Below are 26,483 nucleotides of genomic sequence, written 5' to 3'. Positions count from 1 at the left end.
AGCGCTGGCATCAGGGAGGTGCAATTGTACCGATGCAGGCCTGCTCGCCAGCCTGTTAGCACCATTTGCGTGTAGGGTTGACCCCGAAGATACCAGAGAACTTGGGACTGATGCGTGTACCTTAATTGTACCCCTTCTGGGACTCACAAATTAGGCAGTGGAATGAGAACAAGAACGTATCCCTTAAACAAGGGGTAAAAAACCAGCCGCAGGTGGGGACTGCAGCTCAGGTTAGCCAGAGGCACGAGGTTCAGCACTTCTGATTTCAGTTGCACTCCTTTTCTGCTACTCGCAGAAGCCGCCGTGCCATGTTTTCTCCCCATGCATCTGCAAGTCGCGGATTTCCATCTAAGTTCTAGGCGCACTTGAAGGAGAGAATTACTTCTGGCGGACATAGCAAGCAAATTCATGACACAGAGTTTGACTTCGGAGGCTTTTTTCTTGGGATTTGTGGAAGTCAGTAGATTTTCTGTGCTGTGTTTTGTTCCCATTTACCAATAAATTGTCAATAAAGAAATACGCTGTGAAAACATAAATAGGCAGATTCCGCATAGTTTTCACTTTGTAAGTCTGCTGGCTTCTGTCGACATATTCCAAATATAAGCAGGAAACAGATCAGAATTTGGCCACTGAATACATATACGGTGAATGTAAAATACAGAACCACATTGCCTGCTGGCTTACATCCATGAACAAAAAGGTGTTTTGCCAGAAGGTAGTTTGGCTCATTATAGTTAGTAATTTGATTATTAATAAGTGGAACAATATTAGTAATCGTTGCTAAGCGTTATTGATCACGTTCTCAAAATTCTATTACTTCTATTGTGTGAGTTTTGTGATACTGTTTTAAAACTCTCTTTTTGGATTTTGGTGGGGACTGTACGTTCATGATGGTTTGCGAGACCAAAGGCATGAATGAGGATGTTATTTGTTTGGGTTGGAGGGAAGGATTGGTTTTGTTTAATTAAAAAAACAACAACAACCATGAAATAGAAATACTGCAGTGGGATAAATGTTTCCCTTTCTGAATATAAACATCTTGGCATCACCTCACTGTTTATTTTCAAAAACTGCCTAAGTTTTGCTTCCATATTTATCTAACAGCAGGGGATCATTATCCTGTGACAAAGTTCTACTCCACTGACATTCTCTCGTAATTAGAATTTGCCCTTTCCCAGCTCCATGTGGGCAGCCCCTCGTTCCCCCACGTCCCGTGAAACACGGGCCTTTCTGGATGAAGGGGGAAGAGGGAAGGCCTCTTAGACTATTCAGAGCTGTTTGATAAGGCGCATGGTGTGGAAGAGGCCGCTTTTGTTTTATGTGGGCATATCGATGCCGGCTTGCTGAGGAGGGTCAGATTCTGCGCTCTTCTACGGCGTGCCAATGGGCTTCAAGTCATGTGCCAGGCCAGGAGGGAGGACGAGGAGTGGAGGAAATACATTGGTTGTTTTAGGAGACAAAGACAGGAGTCAACTTATGGCTGTGATCAACCTATGCTTGGAAGGTAGTGGGGCAGGCAGAGGTAAAGAGCAACCAGGTATGGTCTGTGCTGTGCATAGCACACGTCTCTGGGAATGTACTCCTTCATGGCCTCCTTTCTGTCGCTGAAGTTGGTCGCTATTTTCCTGCAACATGTCTTTACAGATGAAGGCACTTCATAGCTACTGATACATATTTCCTTTCTCTCAGGAAGTACGAGTAGCAATCGTTTCAGTCCCCTTGCAACTGCAGATAAGTGGCCCGGCCCAGGAATTGTGTATGTGTTTGGGTGTGTTAAACAACAGTGTAAATCAGTAACGTAGAGATGTTAAGGCTAGTCCCCTGGACCTGTGTTGTGACTGTTGGTAATCTACTGCGGTGAGATTTACAGCATCACTAAAAACATTTGAACTTCTCCTGAAGTAGGAATCTCGAATAGATAGTAATAGCTCCATTTCCATATCCTGTGCTTCGGTGGGTAGAAAGGCGACTACTCCTTTCCATTGGTGCTTGGACATGCTGCATCTTGAGAACTCATGGGCATCCCCTACCCGTGCTCTGCCAGTGCAAATAAGGGAGCTGTATGTGTTGGCCAAGACAGTGCAACATGCAGCAGCTGCTATAGAGCACCTACTCCTTTTTCATTACAGCAAACATCACAGCAAACAGACGTAAATCTCTAAGAAAAATAATAGTCAACCACAGTATGGCAAGAATACTTCCTGCTACTCTAATATAGACTAGTGTACATATAGAGAATCCAACATGAAACTCCTAGCGACCAGGTGTGACTGAGACCAAAAATACAGAAACATTCCCTGTACAACTGGATCTTTGTATGTGTATCAAAAATACCTAGAGTTCTGACAATCTGACAAGTTTCAGATAATATTAAACCATATGCTTCAGCATTAAAATATTTCATCTTAGGAATTAGGAAGACACCAAAGGGAGAAACCTTACCTGAACAGCTGTCTAAAATAAGGCTTTGGTGCTTTTTGGAGTTTTCTTCCAAAATATATGCTCTTAGACGTTGTTAAGAAAAGAACAATGAAAGGGATTGGGCCATGAGATTCATTAACTATGGCAATTCCTATACTAGCACAGTTTTTTTGAAATGGTTTCCTGATAACGTTTTGCTATGAAGTACCATGTGAGGATAAAAAAAAATTCCTTTATAAGTCCCTAGTCTGCAAATTGGCCTGTATATAATTTCACTTAATGTTTTAAAGTGATGTTCCCAGGGCTGCTTTTCACATTCTTATCATCTTCACTTATACCCTGTAAATTTGTACAGATGTTCAAACCCTTTCTCTGTCCAGAAATGCACAGAAGAAAAACCACGAACGATATAAAAGCAAACTATTAGCAAGTTTATTAAATCCAGAAAGTGGTGTCTAATTGAAAAGTTTGCCAAATTTATTTAATGATGTGGTGCTACTGAGAGCTGTTATAACTTTATTGTATTGAATTATGCAATATCATACTCCATTGTAGAATGTTTCCTTGGTTCTCATTAAGGGGATGATTCATGCTAATATTATATCATTTAGACAGGTTCCTCAAGCAGTGTTTTATTATTATTTGTTAATTTATGAAGCATAGTTTCAGTGTTTCACGGTACTTTGCAATATTAAGGAAAGACAGAATATTAAACAAGCAAATGCACACAGATACTCAGGGATAAGTCAGCTTCTGGGGGACAGAGTGCATAAGTAGACAACGAAGATAAATTACATGCCCCTCAGGAACATTTGACAGTTTTCCTAAATGGTGTCTTCCCTTTTACATGGGCTCACGCTCCTTACAGTTTTAGCTTGCATTTTGCGGGCAACTGTTGAATTTTAGCTCCTTTCTGTAAAAAAACTATGTGAAACAGGCATTTTGGCTAAACTTACATTGCCAAAAACGGTTTTTCTGAGCTCTGAGTTTTTGATGTTCTTGTTCCAATCTTGATATTTCCAAATTTCTTTTTCTATTATTTCCAGATTCAATTGCCTGCTATTATACACCATTCTTGGAACATATGTGTTATTCTGCATGAATATATATTTACAGTGAAAGTTCAGCTCAAACCTTTTGCGGTCTTGGCTAAGTATGGGCCTGCACACAATTTTCCACACGTATCTTGTTCGGCGTATGGGACTTGTACACAGTATTCATTTCAAAGACTGAATGCAGTAACGTCGTACTTATCTGTTGACTTCTCCTTTATGGAGCAGTCAACTCCATAGTTGGGGGAAGAAGCAGTTCCCACTCCCTGCTTGTGTTTCACTGCTGCTGGAGCTTTCCTTTTGCTCCTCAGGTGGTGTGCCCAACGCAATGCATCAATTTCCATTCTTCTTTCAGTTCATCTGACCTAGAATTATAGTACTTTCTCAGCTTTTCCTTCCCCAGGAGCACAGGTGGTTCTTTTGACATTTACACATGCCTGAGAGGTGGAGGTGAGTCTTGGGGCTAAGTAGATGCTCAAAGCTCTGTCCAGTTCTTAACGTATAAATAGATGCCAAAAACACCTGCAACGTGTAAATATTATTAGTACAATTAGTATCCACATCCTGACATAACTGTCATCATCAAAGCCATTCTCCTTTTGTTCCCTCTGATTGCTGTGTTTGTGTCTACAAAAGGCATTTCTATGCTACTTTTTTTTCCAAAAGCCATTGGTATTGCTGGTGCTTGATATTTAAAGTGGGGGTTTGTGTTTCCATTATGATATTTCACCACGAAGAGCGGACAATTGTGTGAGATACCAGCTCCGCCGGAAGGCTACGAGCCTGCTGCCCTCTGAGGAGGGGAATCCTGTGATCCCGCCGACTTAGGAATTTTTCAGACATTGTAGGTCTTTGCTGTTGCTTCTCACCATCAAATAAACGTACTGAGCCATCAACTGCTGTCACTCTGTGTTGGACCATTCAAATTAATCCAGCTCAGGATTGGCCTTTTACATTTATTTGTTTGCAGAAAGAGCACGTAGGAGTGCAAGGGCAGGTCTGGGGCCAGTATAACAGGGAGAGAAGGGTGGATGCTGAGACACACAGAGCAGCTGGGCTACATGACACGGGAACCTGCTTCTCATCTTCTACGGCTACTGAGATGGCTGAAGAGAGCAAGGCCCTCCTGGTTCCTGGCAACACTGAAGTTCCTCCCCAGTTCTTTATTTCCACTGTTCTGTGGCTGAGAAGGCAAAGATATTAAGATAAATTTTACTTTTGTGCATTTTCAGTGGTTTTTGAAGAAACATGAATTTCCACATTTCAAACTGACAGGAAGTCCGTTGCTCACCTCTGCACATATCTTTCTCTACTTTCTCGCTGAATATAAATCGAGATGTATTTTTGAAAAAGTGTAATTACAGAAACAACATGCAACTTGTTCAAGTTTTGGAAAGAAAATAACATGTGATGAGTGAGAAGAGCGAGCTGATTTGAAACTCAACCACCTCAGTATCCTAGAAATCTTGCTATTAGATTCATAAATTCAAAATGTTTATTAAAATAATATCTATGCTAGTGTAGCACAGAAGTGGTTTTCACATATAGAAACTTAATGCATTTTCCAAGAAAAGCCCTATACCAATTTTGATCTTGTATGGTGTGTTTTGCTTTCATTTGAAGAAAGGAAAGCTAAGCAAGTATCTGAGATCTTTGACTGTGTATTCATCACATAACGCCAAACAGTAAAGTGCTTACACAAAGTATTGCACTGAACATAGCAATGTTTGTCTCCTTTCAAACACTGGCTGCTCCTAAATTCTTCCAATTCCATTTGCTATGAAAGAGAAGTATTAAAAGCACTTTTTTTTTTTTTTTCTGTTTTCAAGTTCCCCATTAGTGGTCATTATTTTCCTGCTTTTGTCCTTTTTTTCCCCCTTGCAATTTTGCTGTGAGTGATTCTCTCTGTCATCTTGCCGTAAATTGATTAATACTGCCCACTGATGCAGTGCACCACATGGCTAATATATCAGTTAAATGGAAACAGCAAACACCACCTGCTCCTTCAGGCAAATGGCACTTTGGAAAATGGAATGTGTAATCAATAGAATTAAACCTTAAGCAAAGCACTGCAAACAAATCCAGGGGCAAGGTCTTTTTAACTCTGTGGTATGAAAGATTTTTTTTTTTTAGTGATCTATTTGGCTTGCTTTCAGTTTATCAATTAGTTTCTTGTGATATACAGTATTCTTGCTATAACGGTCACAATACAAGTTCAGATTGCTTTGATCACAGCTCTGTTTTTTACATGAAGAGTTTTAGTTGGGTCTGTTTCCCTTTATGTGCTGGAGATTTACAGGACCAATTCTTGTCAATGACAATGATAGGTAATAGGATAAATCCTTCCCATTGAGGGGGAGATAAGTACTGCTTGAATTTAACTTCCAAATCTGCTAGAGAATGGTTAGCATTGAGACATTTGCCCTGTTCATGAGCACTTTTAAAGATTAAGGATTTGGAGAGCAGATGCAAAAGGCACAGAGAACTTTTCAGCTGATGTCAGAAAGATCCTCTCCCAGTAAATATTTTTTAGAAATAACAAAACTGGTCAGCTTTAGTTCCCCATTGAAAGAGTGAAATCCTAAAACAGGTTTTTAAGGGGAAGGACAATAAATATAAAACAGCAGGGACTCTTGTAATTTGCATGCAAAGAGAGAAAAAGCATAATCTCTGTCAAAGATCATTTGAAGGTGATGCTCAGATCAATCAGGAAGGCAAGTCATCGCCTGGGAGACTTTGGGCTGCCTAACACAGAGTGTCTAGTAACTATTTTGGTTTAGCAAGCAGTTAAGGAAAATGAACTGTGCACTTACAAGTAGGCTTCCAGGCATCAGAGAAGGCTCTCAGAAACCTTCCACAGCAAACAGCACTGATAGCTCCAGACACCTCAGAAACCTGGAGATGAAAGTTCAGGTAAAGCTCTTTTTACACCATATTCCATACTTGGAAACTGTTAAAAAGCACTGCTCTCCGTGACACATCTGTGAGTTTGTTTAGGCATATATTTTGGTCTCAGATAAAGCCTGTTTAAAAAAAGAAAAAAAAAAAAGAATAAGGCCAATCATTAGTACATACCAACTGACAAACAAGTAGTCGGCTACAGTTACATGAAAATAGCCCGGGTCTATCTCGCTGCTGCTTCTAACAACTCACAGCAGACTCCAGTCTCTGTTTGTGGTGTGCTAGTAATTACGTTCTCGCTGGCAGGATTTAGAGTTTGGTTGCCAGGGCCCGAGCACCATGTAGCAAGTGTTTTGGTAATGAATAAAGACGGCAATCAGCAGCAACCTGAGAGCTAGCTGAATGAGACAATCTGGCGGGCACGGAGGGGGTCCTGCTGGCTTGCTCAGATGGGCAGCAGGCAGGGATGAGATAATTGATAGGAAAGGGTAATGAAAGGAAAGGAAGTGGGAGGGGGGAGACAGGAGAACAGATTTAGAAAATAGACAAAGATTTTGACCTTAAAGCTAATAGGCTACTTAGGATATTATTTTATAAAGACCAGCAGAAAATGAGCTGGCAGCCGAACGTCAGTATAAAATAATCCTTTGTGTTTGCGTGTGTCTGGGGGTGCGCGTGCGCATGCACATGTGGTGGGCTGAGGACAGAGGAAATCCCCGTGTGCACATCTTAGATGATTTCTAGGAAATGATAGAAAAGACAAAAATGGTTATTCATAGGTTCTGCAGCATTGCAATGTTCTCTTACCCGCACAGCTTTCTAAAACTCATCAGCCAGGCTTGGAGGTCTGGAGCTTAGCGAGGAGAAATTCAAAGTCCAGGGAGAGGTATGACCTAGACAAACTAATGTAGATACAGAAGGGTTTCATATCCCGGAAAACTGAGTCCTGATCTGAGGCTTACTGAATTCAATAAAACCACTGATTTTTAAAGGCCCTGAACTATTTTGACTTTGAAATACTAAGCTGATATTTGTCTTACCGTCATCATAATTAGGAAAATCCTTATAAAAGCAGTGAATTTTCAGTTATACGACCTGGAAAGGAGGAGATTTTAAGGGTAACAAATGAAGTTGTGTATACTTTTCTTTGTAGACACATCATTTTCTTAGCCTGAACTCTTGCAACGTAATTACTCTTTCAGCCTTCAGGCATGGAAAACAACCAGATGAAATGCTTAGTCACAGCGCGCAAACTCCTCTCAAGACACAATAGTCAGGTTTAGTGGAAGGGAGCACTTTCCCTATGGTTTTACATCCTGCTGACACCAGGCATGCTTCCTCACATGCTTCCTTGAGGGCAATGGAAAGAATTAACTTTGCATTGCTATTTCATTGGATTTTTTTTTTTTTTAAAGAATGACCACAGAGGTCAAGGCACATATATAGGGAAATGGCAGTATGAACCAAGTGGAGATGTCTTATACTTGGTGACAGGCCTATGTTTAGATTCTCTTGCATATTTTTAGGATACTTTCTTTGCTTAATATTTATTAGCCCTCAGAGCTAGGCCCATAAAGATTTCTCTCTGGCAGTCCATCTATTGCCTTGTCTATTATTGTTTTGTTTTTTAAAGCGCATTATCCATTTTACTACTAGTCATCTTCCTCAGACTTTCAAGCAGTAGGAAGATTTCAAGAGACTCTTTGGCAGATTACTCAGTCTTTGGTAAGAGAGGTAGGAGCGTGTGGTTTGCTCTTCCAACAGGGCTGGGATCTTTTCAGGTCTCACAAGCCAAATAATCTTGATCTGAGACAGTAGCTGCACAAGAAACCTCAGTGTAGCACATGGATTTTGCGGGGAGTACTCCTATTGATTTGGTAATTAGTGCTCCGCTTTGGAGTTAATATTAAATAAGTTGTTACAAAGTGCACAGTAGCACTTGACGTTCTTGGTTTGGGGCAGAGGTAAATTAGAACTACTGAATATTAGCTATTGAAAATGTACTCTGGCAGCTTAGCCACAAACACACAGTTTTCCTGCCTAAATTTCAACCAGAAATGGTATTCTTTGCTTTCTGGAAACATGTTAATGATAAAAGAACAGAGTCCATGTAGGATTTACAAAGTGCTTTAGGAGCCTTTGAGATAAAAGATGCTATATAGGACATTATGATTGGCAGTAATTCTAAATTAATGTTGTGATGTTCCCAATTACTTTTATTTTGCTTGGAGCTGTCTCAGGGAACTCTCTTTTACCCAATTTACCATAGCGCTGATGTGACCCGTATTGTACCATCCTTCTTTCCACGACCTTTTGAAATATGTTATAGATGCTCTCCAAGCCCTTTCCTAAAAGCTTTTTAATTGAAATGTTGTCATGCAGGTTCTGTATTTAAGATCATTTTGTACTTTGATGACTTTCAAACACAAGTTGAAAGTATATTACACATACGGAGGAGGTAGCCAGTCTGGTTTTTACATGGGCCTCTTCCAGAAGCAGCAGTAAGTGCTCCATCTAGTGCTTTTCTAGATGTGTCCAGATGCTGGATGCTCTAAACAAGTTCCAGTTTCATCTCCATCTGTCAGTGTTACAAAATAAATACTGAGGTGGTAATAACTTCCTACAAGCATTACCGCCCAAATTATACACAGAGAAGTGATGACTTGTTAACGTAAAATATTACTTTAACTTTTGCAGTGTGCTTGGATGGTGTGCTACACTTTGTTCCTGGGAGCGTAGCATGGGTTATGACTGGAATTATTACTTGGATCATTACTTTTTTGGGGAGGGGGCTGTCGCCCTGGTCTGTGTTTGGACAGTGCTTAGCACCACAGAGCCCTGTCTTCTTGCTAGTACAGTACAGTACTATGAATTATTATTATTAAAAATAGTAATATTTGTGGCTTGGTAAAATGATTTCTACAACTTCATTAAAACTATTCTCCAAATGTTTTTATCTTATTCACTGGATGCCTGTGTGGAGAATTTGTGGCCTTTGACTTCTAGAAATACTAGAAATACTTTTATGTTAAAAGCTCATAAGCTGTAAGATAGTTCAAATATATTTTCTTGGGAATGTGGATCCAGAAATATTAGTCAGGACTCTAGACTGGATAATTCAGAGTTAGACAGGAGGAGAGAAAGAAAGATACATACTTAATAGTGACTCCATCTCAGAATGCATGTTCAAGCTATTTCCTTTTGCGCGTAACTCAGAGGACTGTAAAATTCAGCACAGTAAGTAGGCAAGTTACAAAACTGATCATCCCCTCTATTCCGATTTGTAAGTAGAAGCTTGTAGCATAGTAAATTACAATATTTAAGACAGTATAAAAGCTTCTTAATGACAAAAATCCAAACCACTGAACTTAGAAAAGAAATTTTTTATTTTAGGGCAAAATGCTGAATTGCAGTCCAGAAGTGGATTTATTCATGCTACAGGTTTCTATTGTATATTCTTCACACAGGATTTCCACCAATTTCATCTTTTGACCTTCTAGACGTGAAGAAGCACAGGATGTGCAGCAAAGATCAGCCACTGCAGATAAAAAATCTGCAATGTTGATTAGAGAAGAGAATTATTTGCTGGGCCAGATTCTCTGTGGTGTAATTTGGCTTAGCTGTATTGAGTTCATTGACTGGTCTTTATTGACCTTATTTCTTTGACTTCATCAGCATATTCTGATTTACATCAGCTGAGGATCTGGCTCTAAGTATTTAATTTGCACAATAAATGATAGAAAGTCTGTAGAAATGGTATCTGCAGTGTAATTAATGAGAACTGATGCTTAACGTTGGATCCTTTCCCAATAGCCTGTTATGCAGCACTAAACATTATGGGCCAAGTACTGATTTCACATTTTTACGCCAAACTCCTATTGACCTCAACAGGAGTTTCATGGGAGGAACGATAGCAGGATATATCCTATTATTTCTTGAAAAGGTCAGTGTTCAGATAAAAGTGGATGAAGCTGTCTTTTTCGTAGCTGTCAAACAACTTGGCTTAATGTAGTCATGAAATCTCACCATGATAATAGTAATCTGGCATGCTTGCCTTGGTATACCGCATTGTAGCTAACTGTGAGTCCTTATCCTTGCTTATATATCATGGCTGAAATTCAGACTTGCTGAATTAGATATTAGCAACTGAAAGTGTGAATAGCTCCAGTTGGATGAAAATGTATGTATCTCTCACCAACACATACTAATCATTTGTATTAATTTGCTGTTGAGTACTTACTCCTGGATTTCATGCTCTGTGCATGAAGGAGGGAGGAAATCCTTTAGTAGATTTTTGGCTCTCAGATAATAGTAGAGAAAGAACAATCCCAGCACTGAACAGCATTCGTTTACAGAGAAGAATTGTTCCAGTGTTGGTCACTCAACCCTGTTTACCATTACTCTAGTTCTGTGGCACCTTCATCCTGTTTGTGATTTTTATCTGCCTCTTGGTCTCCTTTGATGTGTGCTCACTTAAAGCTGTTTTGGCTGTTTTCCAGTGTCCTGTAAGAATGAGACCGCTTGTCCCTGTCATCCACCAGAGAAAGGTAGACGAGTATAAAATCAGAGCTACAGAAAGATATTTTATGGCCCTTATGCAACTACAGAGTAGTTAGATGTGCCTGCACCCAAGCTGAAAGAGCACTAGCCCCATCTATCCCAGCCCTGTAGATACCTCTGTGAGGAACTGCCCTCCCTGGATACTGGGAACCAGTTGTACAGAGACATTCAGGGGTCCACAGATGAGACCGAATGGTGAGGTCATCGGTAAGGACTCGGGTACATTTGTCCCCATTTGGCACCCTTTTGGCCCAGTCTTTGGAGGAACTCAAGATAAAAGCCCGCTTGTTTTTTCAAATTTGGACTGAAGGATGTGTCGATATGTCGTGTCTTCCTTCCTAAGGTGCTTGGTCTTGCTTGTGGCTGAAATCAGTTTGTCCTTTGCTCCTTTCCGCTGCACCTTAAAAGCCAGAGAGATTTTCACTGACGTTATAGAATGCCCAGCAGCTTCCCAAATCCTGTTTTAGGGAGAAGCTTCAGATAATTCAGTCCTGATAGCTCCTGGTCTCCTAGTCTGCCTCTCAGCTTCAAAGCTTGTGTCAAAAAAATCCTCCACATGAGGTTTTGGGAGAATCATACACATCTGGGGACAAGACTGCAGGATACCCTCTTATCTATGGCATTTAGAATCCTTGTCTTTCCTAGGCAAAATTCAAAAGAAAAAAAAAGTTTACCCAGAAAGATAGGAAAGATCAGACACCTACTACAACTTGAAAGCATGGCTGTTTAGTTTTTTTTTTTCGTTTGTTCATTTAAGTGTGCATTCTGAAATGCAACAGATCGCTTCTGGAGAAAAAAAAGACCCATTTGTTTGAACCTTGTTAGTGCTCATAGCCATTAATACTTACACGCATCTCAGTTTGAGAATTAGAGAAGGTGATGACCAGTTTTATATATTGTCTTTTGAACAGAATTAACACTACGCATTTTTGTTATGTGTTTGACAGAATTAACACTACGCATTTTTGTTATGTGATGAGGAAAACCATGGCAGGTTCGTTTAGCTGACATCACCAGCAGAATACTGGTGTCACTAACTTGCATAACACTTGCCCCAAAAGATCACAGTTTGCCATTTAGAGATGAAGAAATATGTATGGAAGTGGCTAAACTGGAAGCTTTCCAGTATTATTGTCATTTGGGAACAGAAGAAGGGAGGTGAGTTTAGGTCTTTTTTGTCTTGCATTGTCACAGGCGGTCTAAAGTACTTTGTGTGGTTTGGCTGGCTTTACACAGCTGGCATTGGTGCAAAATGGGGGTACACGGGATTAGTGATCTGTGATACCTGCTAGCTTTCTGGTTTGGATTATGGTATTGCTCTGTGTCTGTAAGTGTCTACAGCCCAGACTGATCCCATTTACGCATTTTGCCAAGATTTATTCCAAGTGAGAAGCTTGGTCAAGGGCTTTCTCAGTAATCAGTGAAGAAAAAGGCACTTCTAGAATGAATCTGGTCCTAGACTGGCTCAAATGCTTTCTGGAGGTGTCTATCTCTTCTCATTAACTGAATAGAGAGCTTAGGGTGACTAAACTCCCAAATAAGATGTATCAGTTAATTGTCCTAAGTTAAGTGAGCTAAATCTGAGCTTGAAAAGCTTGAACTTCCCTACTGCAGCTGCAAAAGACTGTGCTGTCCTTAACCTTATCTTCAGATGAGCGGATCTAAAGCAGTTTAAGAGAGAGGGAGCTGATGGCCAGATATCATCTGGAAAGGAACCCTAACTTTGGAAAAGACTTCTGTCATCTGAAGTAGCATGGCCTTTTTTGTTGTTTTTTGTTTTGTTTTGTTTTTTGCCTTTAAGAGGTGTGCCATAAAGCTGTTTGTATCCCCAGACTTTCTTAGGAAGACTGGAAGAATGAGGGATAGTATATACGTTTGAGAGGGGATATTGTTTGGGTTAGTCTTGATTTCTGGCAAGCCACTGTACTTAGAAAGTTTGTATATCTTTTCTGTTATAAAAACAGCCTATTGTAGTGAATAGCACAGAGGCTTCCATATGGTCGTCCTTTTTGGGAAACAATGATGCCATCAAACTGCCAAAATGACTCACGTTAGCATATTTGAATCATTTTTATTACCCTGTTCACGATAGCTTGGAAAAGTCAAGTTTTGGTCATCAGTTTATTCTGCATCTTTTATATTGACTGACTCTTGTATATCAGAAACATGGCCAGCTAGACATTTTTATGAGTTCAAGGAAAGATGTTCTGTGTAAATAACATCTAGTCAAGAACGAAAAGTAAAATGTGCACATATAACCTGATAACGTATAAGTGTGATGGCTTTAAAGCTGTATTTGGTTTGTAGTATACTAAATCAGAGAACTGGATGCAAACATTGCTCAGCTGACAGAACTACATCTTAAGAAGCTAAGACTGAAAAGTTTTGTTTTTATAGAGAGCTGGCTGGGTCCTGAAGTGCAACTGGGAACTAACTGTTTCAGGCAAAAATAAATAAATAAATAGAAAAGTTGAAAACCCCAAAGAAACAAACTTTCCCTAGCCTTTTTCTATATATTTTCTATTGTGAGTTTGTTTTCCAAGCATTTCCATTTTGGTTATACAAAAGGTTAGGAAAGAATAAATATTCAATTAGATTATTTAAAATTAAGTTAGTAATAGCCTGGCACTGGTTACGTGCAGACTGCACTGGTAGAATAGCTGCGCTGTAGTTTTCCAGGGTTTATTTTTTACTTTCATAGTTTGCCCTTTGCCTGCTATTGCAAGTATTTAGCACATCTCTCTGAAAGTCTACTTTTTGGGCTTTGTGATTTCTTTTACAACTTCTCAGTTATACCTTACAATGTGGACTTTTTTATTTCTTGAAGCCTCAACTAAGAAGGTTCAAGAATATTAGGCAAATACGGGTTGGGAAGCTAAGAATGAATTGTGTGATTTTCCTGAATACTTTTGTTTTGCAGACTCTAGTGTGAGCCGAGTACAGGTCAGAGGGCCTTTGGCGTGGGCTGAGCCCTTCTGCATGGGCTAGTGGTAAACAAGGGGGGCTAAAGACTGACCTGAGTGATTTCACACATTCCCCACCATGATCGTCATTCGGATTTACAAATAATCTGGTTAAAAAAGCATAAAGTGGCAAAATCTGTGGGTTTAGACCTGAAAGTCCACAGGGCTTATCTGCCAAACTAAAATAAAATATATTAAGTTTAAACATTTCAGGTACTTATATATAAATACTAGCTTCCAAATACCTAGAAGCAGCTGGGCCTTTTTATCCCAGCATAAGCTAAATATCACATTGCCTGCGCTTTCCAATGAAGGATTTTTTTTTTTCACTCCAGTTGTACTTTAACCACTACATTAAACTGTGTTTGAAAAAAAATAAATAATATGCCTCATGAAAAGCCTAAGGAAAACAGTAGAATCTGAATACATTTATCTTATTTCATATTAGTTAAGGGGGAGGCTTGTGTGTAGCCCATTATAGTCAGTGGGACTACTCCCATTAGTATGGCAAGCAGGATTTGGCCCTTTGTTTGTGATTACATGTTCTCTGCCTGGTCTGTTAGACTGAAGGGTATAATAAAATTAAACTATTGGATTAGAATGGTAATTTCCAAACACAAATCAGCAAGGGAATAATGATTGCATTTGCTGTTGGGGGATAGAGTGAAACATTCCTACTTCTCTTTTGGTATATTTAGGCTGCTTAATGGGAAAACAAATGTATGTATCTGGACAAAAAACTCAAAGAATGCAGAAATATGGACAGAAAAATGTGTTCCTAAAAAGAAGGGAAATCCCCATTCCCAGATTTCTCCAATTCTTTCTGACATTTAGGTCAGTAACTGCATCTAAGCTATCAAAAGTCATTAAGGCCTCCTCTTGAACAGATTTTCGTTATATGGGACTAGCCATAGCTATTCCATGTGAATAGGTCTCTTTATTAAAACAAACAAATAAACAAAAACAGACCAAAACATTTTCCCTTTTTTTGATAAGCTAAGATTGTTCTGGAAGGTAAAATGACTTCCAGTTCCAGTTAGGCTAGAGTTGTAGGAACATTCATCCCTCTCTGCCTTCAAGTGATGGTGAGAGCAGGGTTTACAAAACAAATGCTGTTAAACGTATGACTACTGAAGTTGGTGTTCAGTAATAAGAGCTAGCTTTTAGAGGGCACGAACCAAACTTGTGGAAATTTATTGAAAATGATCATACTGACTTATGCACATTTTGGATCCATTTCACAGCAATTTGCATTTCAGCTTCTCAAATATTCTTTGAAACATAACAAATTAAGCTTCTGTATTTTCTGCCAGGGTAAGTAGCATAACCTCATTTAACAGACAGGCAGAACTGAGGCAACAAATGATTCATGCACATCCATCTGCAGCTGGGAATCTACCACCCTTTTAGACCTTTGAAAACCATTTCCCCACTGTATTTCGGTTTCCAGTTCTCTCACTGCTGTTCCCTGACATTGCAGTCTTTTGCACCAAAACAGACTTCAGTATATTGCTTTGTAACCCCTGGAAACATGTCACATGATCTTTCTTGCTCAACTTTCTTCTTCTTCTTTTTTTTTTCTTTTTAATTGCACGTAAAGATCCAATTTACACATCTTTCAGAGCATATTCCAGAGCATATTCACTTTTCCAGAGCGATGGAAAAACATCAGAAATGGCTTACGGAGTGAGGCTGCAGTCTGCCTAGCCCAGCTGACTGTCCCCCACAGCGGCCGAAGGAGTTGCTGTTTAACAGTGGCGGATGAACCTGGCCGCTACCTGCAGTCCGTTCCTCTCACCACCTCTCCACATCCACACGCAGCAGGTTAGGGACGTTAGAGAACACGTTCTCGCCTGTTCCCTGTCCTATCTGTCTATGGACCTCTTGTCCATGAATTTCTGTAATGTCTTTTTCAAAATGACGATATTGTCTGCCTCCATAAGCTCCTGTGGCAACTAATCCCAGAAGTTTGAGACCTGATGTTTTAAAAAAAATATTTTTATCTGGTTTAAGCTTTTGTCTCACTAGTTTCAACAAGAACAATGGCACCTAGTTTAATATTGTAAGAGCTGGTGAGTAACTGTTCTGTTATTCTGAATTCGGACTAAGAATTCATCTTATCCACTACCTCCGGGGTTTTGTAAGCCTCCGTCACATCCTCCTGCAGCCGTCTCCTCTCCAAATGGAAAAGTCCTGGCATTTTCAGGATCACCTCATTAGGCAGCTCCTTCATCATCTTAATCATTGCAAACCCTTCTCTGTACCTTCTCTGATTCTGGCATGGTCTTCTTGTGATGCGGGGACCAAACTCAGTACTCAATGTGCACGTTCACACGGGCTTGCATAGCAGCAAAATAAGTCTGCCTTGTTCGCAGTGGCTTTTCTGGCAGTTCCCAACATCCTGTTGGGTTTTTTTTGGCTGCCATTGTAGCCAGTACAAGAGAGGAGTGAATGTTTTAACAAGTTTTCTTAACACGGATGGGGAGGAGTGTGGAGAAGGAGTTGACTTAAGCTGTAAATTTTTCAGGATGGAGTCATTAAATAATCATTTGAACACAAGCTGCAAACTGAGCTGACATTTTTCTTATTTTTTACAGGTCAGGGGTTTTCTCTGTTCACAGTTTAAGCAAGCAACAGAAGCGTAGTGCCAATGGTGATTAGGATGGTTTATAGTTAACGCCAGTGGTTTATGGTTAAGAATGAACAATAGAGTAGATTATCCTAAAGAAGTCTGCTTAAAGTAACTTTTATGTGGGTTTTTTGTTGTGGGTTTTGTTTTTCAAATTGATTGCTACTGAAACCAGACCAAGATTTAGGAAAGTGAATAGAGAGCAGACAGAAAATGTATACTCAGTTAAAATGCTACCCAAGCATGTTAAAAACTGTCTCATTCTAGCTGCCTGTTGAGGGGCATATCAAACTCCGGAAGACTGAATCGAGTTGCGTGGCTCTTTGGGATTAGGTGCAGTACGGACCTGCAAACGCAGACCAAAAAGACAATTGCTGCTTCTCAGTCATTTACATTATGTGTTAAATGAGATGACAGTATTTTTCAACCTCTAAAAGTGACTGTGAAACCAGAATTATTGCCCAGGGATTTGGTTTCTACTGTAATGGAGCTGTATATGTATGGAAAAGGATGGATAGCGAGGTAGAAATGACTGTTCTAATCTTCGTTCACAACTGAGTGAACTAAATTTTATGAACATAAAAATACAGAAAGTAGGTTTTAATAATCTAATACGTTACTAAGAAAACAAGGGAGGACTATTCAAAAATGGATTTATTTTTGTGGCATCCCTTTTTAGATCACCAAATGTCTTTGGGTTAAGCTGTACAATAAAGGCATACAATTTTCTCCTGTACTTGTTAATGATTCTCAGTGATATTCATCCTTCAATTTCTTTGTCATTAAAAGAAGTAGGTAGTTAGTAATTAAATACTTCTTTTAAAAAAGGAAAGAAAAAATAGGCAAATATTAATTAAGGATTAGATGAAGCTTGTTTAAATGAACACTTGAGTAATACTATGGGAAGGAAGCAGGCCATGTTTCCCGTCCTTGCTGTGCAGGAGGGTACTTACAGTGCTGTGTGAAGACCCAGCCTAATATAAGAGAGGGTGATGAGCTTTATCTAACAAGAACATGACTGAGAACCTATAGAAATCAGCAGAGAACCCCCCACAGATTTCAGTGATTTTTGTTCTTGTTAGGCCTCTGGAGTTTGCAGTAACATCCTTTTAAACATACCCTGATGAGACACACTTTTCCATATTTCCATACGCTATGTTATACATTACATGCAGGAAGTGGAGGAGATGGCTTGAAAGTCTTTCAGAAAGAGATCAGGACAATATTTTGGTATAGTATGTGTCAGCAATTTAAGTAAAGGCAACTGCTTCAAATAGGATACAAACCAGCCCTCTCGGTTTGCTGCAACCCACAGCATGCCTTAGGTTCTTCTAGGGAGGGAACCACCAATCGTACAGGAAACTTCTTTTTTTTTTAATGGCATCGGATACCGAAAAGATCAGAAATCTTACCAAACAAAGCCTGTATGCAACGTTGGCAAATGCCTTGGCAATAAAGTTGGAAGGAAAGGAAGTACCTGCTATTTGCTATGTGTGAGTGTGTAATGGCATGATGGAGCATTTTATTACGCTTGTCCACAGCAAAAGAATATTTGCATTGCTCTGTCTGACAAGCAGGCATAGGAATACAAGTACCATGGTATTTCAGTTCAGCAAGGCACCAGTGGAGTTAATGTGTTTCAGCTGCATAAATTGCTTATATATATAATTGCATATATATATATATATATATATATATATATATAAACATGGCATGTATAGAAAGGCCACTGAATCTTTAAAGGGAAACTGGCAGAGCTAATAGGCTTCTTTGAATATAAACATCAGTATATATTTTTGTGACTCAACTCAGCATATTCTATATGGGTTGTAATTTTAAAATTAGTGGTTGGAGGGAGAGATAAGCACCATCAATAAATTAAACTGTAACCCAGCGGTTTAGTCATGAAAGGTTAAAATAAACTTGCTTGATTGATTATGAATTTTAAACAGTTTTTCTTCAATGTAATCAGTGCTCTACCAATGTCATTGCTCATTAAAGAAAAGATTTTCATTCCAACATTTGATTGAGGATGTTTTTTCTCATTTGCATTTTGCTTTCTACCGAGTAAGCATCTTGCCTTCAGAATTATTAGATTTTTTTCCCCCCTTGTCTGTCCATAAAAGCCGTAAAGTGGGATGGAGCAGTGATTTAGAGGGATACTACATAAAGATTGAATGAAGATATTGACTGCCAGGCCCTAATGCAAACAGGACTGTCTGATGGACTGCCTTTGACAGGATGATGGAAGGGGGCCTTGTGGCCTACTTAGCTGCCCTTCTAATTGGCCTTTATGAATATTTAATGAAATCAAGATGAAATTCAATCAGAGCTTTTACCTGCTGAATCTTAGGGAAAAAAGCAGGATATTATTAGATTTTCCTAGCGCTTGTATACAATAAAACTGTACTGAAATTTCTGTATGTTAGTCAGGTGGCTGAGATGTGCTTTTTTATCCAGGGACATGGTTTCTTCCAAAGGAATTAACCTTTTTACCACAAAAAGCAGCACGATTTTCCATTTGCATGCATCACTGGTATTTTATTACTGGCATAGTATAAATGTTTAAGCCATAAACAAGCAACAGCTATTCCCTTTGAAAACATACCCTTAGCAAATTCTTAGTCTATGCCAATTTGAAGCCTTTTAGGGAACTTTAAGGTCATATAATAGTTTCAGAACTACTTAATGTTGTAGCCTAATATTTTGTGCCACATTGGTTGATATATGAGAGAGAATTTGAACAATCTCATTTCTCAAACATAATCTAGGTTGCATCAATAACATTACATTATAGCAATGAGGTATAAAACAGTCTGACAGGCTCCTGCTGTAGTACACTCTTACATTCATTTAAATGTAGATTTTGTTTTTCTGAGTGGAATGCCAGAAAAGCTTTTCATGGAAACACAATGGACAGATTAATCTATAAATGGTAAATTCAGCAGTGAAGAAGGTTTTCCCCATTTTTAGTATTGTGAATTTTATCTTTCTCCCCCAAGATAAGCTGTTTATTCACAGTATGTTGCTTTTATGCATTTTCAATATCTTTTTTTTTGGATAGAAAGGAGTTTGGTACTCAGAGATAAACACAACATGTTAATACTAAGCAATGCATGAGTGAAAAACCTCTACAGATGTGACTAAATAAGAAGAGTTCAATATCGTTATTTAAAGCCTTGATTTCTTTTAAAAAATTACTTACAGAGACATCAGTAACTCTCTCAGGGGTCTCTAACGCTGATGTCACAGTATATATAATACTTAGCTGATTAACAGACAGGTGCATGCCGTTACTTAGATGGGACTTGGATGAGTACCTAGTTTACCTCAATTTTTAGATATCTGCAGCTATCCCTTCCTTAACACATATATTAAATGTACTGTTATTGAAATTATTTATGCAGTGCCATGTGTGAACACTGTAATAAACTCCCTGATTCTGTGAGTAGCCATTAGGCTGATATTCTTATTTCTATGTCTCTAGGCAAATATCAGCAGTCAAATTATGTAAAAAGATCCATTCTGTGTGAAACCACAGGTCCGGGGGTCCCAGTATCTTGTGACAGCAGTGCTCAGGAGCAAATGCTCAGGGGAGAAGTTATCTTTCACCTGGTGTGGTGCTGCCTGAGCCAGTTTGGATCCCGTCACGGGCCCAGCTGGTGATACCCATGAACAAATGGCTGTAGCTGCTATGGGAGGGCTCACTGGCTGCAGGTAGGTCCTTCCTCTGTGCCTGCAAGTGGTCGCTTTGTACACTTTTTAAGAGCAGGCTTGGTGAGGTAGCTGTCTGTCATTCCCTTATAATCTACGGGCAAATATATCAGCATAGCAGTGTTGTGAGTAGTGCAGACAAAGGGATGGGAGTAGAGGAGAAGAAAGGCTCCCCCAAATCTAGGATATGCCAAATGCTAGCTTGTGGGCAAGCCACCCAGGCCATTGTTCCAGTCCCCAGCACTGGGTACGGCCTCCTCAGGTTACTGGATTAGCTAGAAATAGCCAGAACATAAGGAAAAAAGCAAATAAACAAACAAAACGTAAGGAATGTTACATTCTAGAAGAACTGGAAGAACTGGCAGTGCTGAGGTTTCTGCTGGTATTTCACTGAGCTGTGGCTATGCGTGCTGACGAGTGGCTCTCGTTGCACTGTGAAAGCCCAGGATGACCTGACGCTAAATGTACTCGGGCACAAAAAGCCCCAGGGCAGCAGGGAAGCTAAAGTACAAAATTAAAAAAAGATGCCTGCACTTTCTTGTTTAACTCTCACACCCAGGCACACTCGATTTTCTAATTGTGTTTTTTCTTCTTAGCACCTTCCTTCTTGTGCAGCTTGGGAGCTGGGATTTCATAAGCAAAGACTGCATTTGCCTAGGAAAAGCAGTTCTCTCCAAAAGCTCCATTCCTTTAGGTATCTTTTTACCCAAGGGACACTCATCTAATGTAAACAGCAGCCTATTCCCTGTTCACTGAAACTATTTTAGAAGCAAATTAAATGAAGTTATTTCAGCATATTCAATTTTTTTGTCTTCTCCATGTATATGCAAAATGGAAGGATGGATAAGACAGTGGAGGAGTGTGCATGAATGTGCATGCATAAAGGCCAAACTGACACAATCTTTTAGAGGTTAAAGACTTTTACACAAGGTCGGGTACAGAACTGGCAGGGAAAGTGTAAGGCTGCCAATGCTGACCTTAATCAGGGCTTGCATGAAGTATATATATGGATGAGATAGTTCAGCCTCTCCACCCACTGGTAACAGTGGTGTGTTCTCTGGATATTATTGCCCAAAGTCCTTTCATAGTCTGTCCATATGGAAGGCACGGATAGCATATATCTTTTTGTATATCTGAGAAAAGAATATGCACCGGACATCTTCTGCAACTCAGAAGTACCTGCTGCAGCATTTCTCACTAACCTACTGAAGGAATTTTGGGAAGCTTTATTTAAATGGATAGTGAATATTAACATCACAGATCTGAGTAGACTGAATGAACACATCAGTATGTCTTCAGATCAAATAGATGTCTAGTGGATCACCACATACAGATTGGTGTGCTTATTGAAACACAAGTTTCAGAGATGATAAAAAAAATTTTGGGCTTTGCATAAATGTCGTAAAAACAAAGTAAATATTGATGCATATACTGGACAATTCTTAGAAAGGTAACTATGCCGCCTGTCTCAGAATCTATATACAAGATACTAGTAGCCTTTGTACAATGAAAACCACGTCAGTGAATAATAATGTTTTTGAATGTTTAATAATTCATTCTGTTCATCAGTCGGTTAACTATCAAAATTTATTTGACATTCCATGTTGATATCTTTCTGGTCTGCACTGATGTCTTGGAGTTTTATCCAACTTTCAGTCTTGCCTGAACCCCTCGCAGTGACCTTGGTAGTACTAAGGCGGAATAATTTACCAAGTGGATGATATGGTAGGAGAGAATGTGAGGCTGATAATGAAGTTTAACTTCAAGTCAGACTCAGCTATTTACAGGGGATGCATTCCTTTCTGATGCTGATTAGAAGTGAAAGCATACACTTTAAAGTCAGAGGGTATCGCTGACAGTAGTAGAGGTGATGAGAAGGTGGTAAAATATGCTAGTGACTCTTCCAATACTCTGAAGGGTTTGAGATGAGGGGAATGTGTCCTGATTCAGTCTTAACATGTTTCAAATGGAAAATCTGTTTGTTTTGTACCTGCATTTATTTATTCTCTGATTACTTGTTGGTAGAAACTTCTGTAGCTTGAGAGACCAGAAGCCCAATGATTTTAAATAGACATTTTCCATTCAAAATGATATGAGCATTTGCTTTAGATATAGAAGATATTATTTAGCTTCTTCTGTCAGTGAATGAATATATTTCTCTAAGAGGTTGTTCCACCTTGGATGTAGCAGCTAGTTACCTTTAAGTGAGAAGTCTTACTTTTTAGGAAGAATATGTACATGCATTATTGCGGAACAGGAAATCAGTGGTAACTAGAAATCATGGACTTGATCCGAATCTTTGTTCATCCTGGGCAGAAGATCAAGTTGCCGATCATTTCCTGGCTAGTTACCAGAGTGTGAACAGGGAATAGAAATCAGAACACATATTAGCTCATATTCTAGAAATTGTGGAGAGTAGTGAGGAACAGCTCAGTAGAGCAGTAGAAGCATACGATAACAACGCATATCTTGATAACTATGCTTCTGAAGTCTCAACATTTAAAGAGAAATCAGTATTATTTGCTTCTTCATTTATAGATTTATAGACTGAGTAGTGCCAGGGAGTTACTTTATAGGCCTTGGCAAGGCCAGAAATGTGGCTGGGGACAAGAAGCTAATGTGACTTTCCTCCTCCTCTCCTTTTGTTGCAGAGTTGGGGGAAAATGTTTTAGGTCCCAGACTAAGAAGAAGGGAGTAGATACAGTTGCAAGATAAACAAGGGCATTTATTTCCCAGGACAGAAAGTAGCAACAGTGGTGCCGAGTTTACAGGAGACAGCTTTAAATAGCCAGTGCAAGAACCAGGTGTGATTTTTAACAGCTTGTTTTACTGAACCACCCTGAGCCACTTCCAGCACAGCTTTGTCTGCAAAGCAGTTACCATACTAACTTATTTCAACATATTCTCCAGTATCCTGTCATCTTAGGTAAATCACTCTTACCTCATTCTACCCATCCGTAAAACAGTAACCACACTAAATCACATCAATGGCTCATGTAGTCCAGTATCATAGAATCACAGAATCACAGATTCATTTAGGTTGGAAGGGACCTGTGGAGACCATTTAGTCCAACCTCCCTGTTCAAGCAGGGACCTCTAGAGCATATTGCCCAGGATCACATCCAGATGGGTTTTGAATATCTCCAGCGAAGGAGACTCCACTACCCCTCTGGGCAACCTGTTCCAATGCTCTGTCACCCTCACAGTGAAGAAGTTTTTCCTCAGGTTCAGATGGAACTTCCTGTGCTTCAGTTTCTGCCCGTTGCCTCTTGTCCTGTCACTGGGCACCACGGAGAAGAGGCTGGCCTCATCCTCTTGACACTCCCCCTTCAGATGCTTATACACGTTGATGAGATTGCCTCTCAGTCTTCTCTTCTCCAGGCTGAACAGGCCCAGCTCTCGCAGCCTTTCTTCATAGGAGAGATGCTCCAGTCCCTTCATCATCTTTGTAGCCCTCTGCTGGACTCTCTCCAGGAGTGCCATGTCTCTCTTGTACTGGGGAGCCCAGAACTGGACACAGTACTCCAGGTGAGGCCTCCCCAGGGCTGAGGAGAGGGGCAGGATCACCTCCCTCGACCTGCTGGCAACACTCTGCCTAATGCACCCCAGGATCCCATTGGCCTTCTTGGCCACAAGGGCACATTGCTGCCTCATGGTCAACTTATTGTCCACCCGGACTCCCAGGTCCTTCTCGGCAGAGCTGCTTTCCAGCAGGTCAACCCCCAGCCTGTACTGGTGCCTGGGATTATTCCTGCCTAGGTGCAGGACCCTGCACTTGCCTTGGTTGAACTTCAGGAGGTTCCTCTCCGTCCACCTCTCCAGCCTGTCCAGGTCCCTCTGAATGGCAGCACAGCCTTCTGGTGTGTCAGCCTCTCCCCCCAGTTTAGTATCATCAGCAAACTTGCTGAGGGTGCACTCTGTCCCTTCCTCCAGGTCATTGATGAATATATTGAACAAGACTGGACCCAGGACTGAGCCCTGGGGGACACCACTAGCTACAGGCCTCCAACTTGACTCTGCGCCATTCACCACAACCCTCTGAGCTCGGCCATCCAGCCGGTTCTCAAGCCACCTCACCGTCCACTCATCCAGCCCACACTTCCTGAGTTTACCTAGGAGGATGTGATGGGAGACAGTGTCAAAAGCCTTGCTGAAGTCCAGAAAGACAACATCCACTGCTCTGCCCTCATCTACCCACCCAGTCATTCCGTCATAGAAGGCTATCAGATTGGTCAAGCATGATTTCCCTTTGGTGAATCCATGCTGACTACTCCTGATCACCTTCTTGTCCTCCAGATGCTTAGTGATGACCTCCAGCAGGAGCTGTTCCATCACCTTTCCAGGGATGGAGGTGAGGCTGACAGGCCTGTAGTTTCCTGGCTCCTCCCTCTCGCCCTTTTTGAAGACTGGTGTGACATTGGCTTTCTTCCAGTCCTCAGGCACCTCTCCTGATCTCCAAGACCTTTCAAAGATGATGGAGAGTGGCCTGGCAATAACATCCGCCAGCTCTCTCAGCACTCGGGGGTGCATCCCGTCAGGGCCCATGGATTTATGGATATCCTGTAACTAGTAATAAGCTGCAACAAATACTTCAGTGGGAGTTCCCATAGTGAACCATTATGGAATAACATATCTATAGCCAAATTTCTTCCTAAAATAATCAGAGAATAGTTAAGGTTTTACTGGAAGCAGAGGAGCTAATTCCTCTATTTCTTTCTATCCAAAAGTAAATGTGAATTTTCGTATTAGAAGTATAAAACCGTCCTTAAAACATACTAAGCTTTTCTCTACTGACTTGTGCCAGTGAGTTCCAGAGAGTAGCTATGCACATTCTAGGAATTATTTACGTATCTTTTAAATGTTGAGTCCTTCTGTTTCAATGAAATGCTTTTTTCTCTCACAATTTAATAGAGGTAAATGGCAGTCAACTTCATACCTTTATACCATCACTTATTTTCTATATCTTTTTCTCCTTCTAAAATGGGAGGCCCCAGTCTTTGATATATGTTCCATAAATATAGAGCCTCCTCTATGTCCACAATACTTTTTTCATGTTTCGTCTGTTTCAAACAGTGAACACTTGGAGATGCAGTGACCAGAACTGAATACAGCATTCCCAGTAAGGAAATATTTATAACATCTTGAGTATTATTCCTATCTTATAAACAGCTCATATCCTTGTGCTTTACAGAACTGCTGTAAAGTTCACTACATATAATATGTTTTCTGATCATTTGAGGATAAATACTACCTAGAAGCAAAGCGCTATGACAGTATTATCCTGTGCTTTGTGTGCCTAAGAAGTGAATTCCATTTTCTGGATCAAACAGAAATGAAACCAATATCCGAGCCTGTGTATTATCTATATACACAGTCTGAATACACTGATCTCTCACCCTCAGAACATTGCAAATGATCTGTCCTCAATTGATGTGGTATTAGGTTGGTTAGAGCTACCTTATCTAAGCCTATCTCTGGACTCCAAAGCTCAGCTTTCTAGCTTCTGCCACATTTGATTTAGTATAATTCTGCTGGTCTAGTGGAACTTCACCAGAGGTTCTTCTCTTCTTCGTGTTCTGAAGAAACCAGAGCTGTAAGAAGATATTAAACAAAATTCAGTGATTCAGTCCCAAATCCAAATTCATTTGATTCCCGTCAGAACAGTATTTGACAACAAGACAAACATTTCTTGAAACAAAGCAGTAAGCAGAAAATATGCCATGATGCAAATAAAGAAGATGCTTTTACTGTGCATCAGATCAGAGCTATTTATGTAATTGAACTTCCCAGCACCTACCTTCAGCAAATAGAAAAAAAAAAAAAACTTTACAACTGCACAAATAGAAATGATCAAGTTAGTTAGCAAATTCTCCCAAGACCCTGCCAGTTGAAGTTAAATACAGTTAGAAATGAGAGATGAGACCTTCAGCTGGTATTAATCAGCTAATTTTATAACACCTGAAGAATTTGCCCAATGTCCTTGGATTGGGATAGGGCAAAAAATTTTTTTTGCAGAATTTCCAGCAAATTGGATTCTTTCACAGTAGTTATCATTATGTAGAGAAAAGAGCAATTAAAGGGGTGGAGTGGCATGTTAATATTAATAATGTAATATGAAACAACCAATATAAATTAATCCCAGAATATAGGGTGTAAATTTTTCATTGTCATTTGATCTAAGAAGTAGGATGCATTTCAACTGAATGCATAGGAAAAGCAATTATACAGATGCATGTACATTAT

General features: G+C 40.0%; 1 protein-coding gene and 1 long non-coding RNA gene across 6 annotated transcripts in view; one reads left to right on the top strand and one right to left on the bottom strand.

The window, feature by feature from the left end:
• The window catches only part of AGBL4 (AGBL carboxypeptidase 4), a 964,275-nt gene that overhangs the window by 458,547 nt on the left and 479,245 nt on the right, over nt 1–26,483 (top strand). The window lies entirely within an intron of this gene.
• Nucleotides 2,878–6,597, bottom strand: LOC138068004 (uncharacterized). The gene is made up of 3 exons (XR_011142515.1): nt 6,549–6,597; nt 6,287–6,368; nt 2,878–4,656 (listed from the first exon to the last, which is right to left on the bottom strand). It is a non-coding gene; the product is annotated as an uncharacterized lncRNA (long non-coding RNA).

The sequence above is a fragment of the Struthio camelus genome, chromosome 8 (assembly GCF_040807025.1).
Source record: "Struthio camelus isolate bStrCam1 chromosome 8, bStrCam1.hap1, whole genome shotgun sequence".
Classification (NCBI taxonomy): Eukaryota; Metazoa; Chordata; class Aves; order Struthioniformes; family Struthionidae; genus Struthio; species Struthio camelus.
Note: the sequence above shows the minus strand (reverse complement) of the source record. Positions and strands in the feature narration are given on the sequence as shown.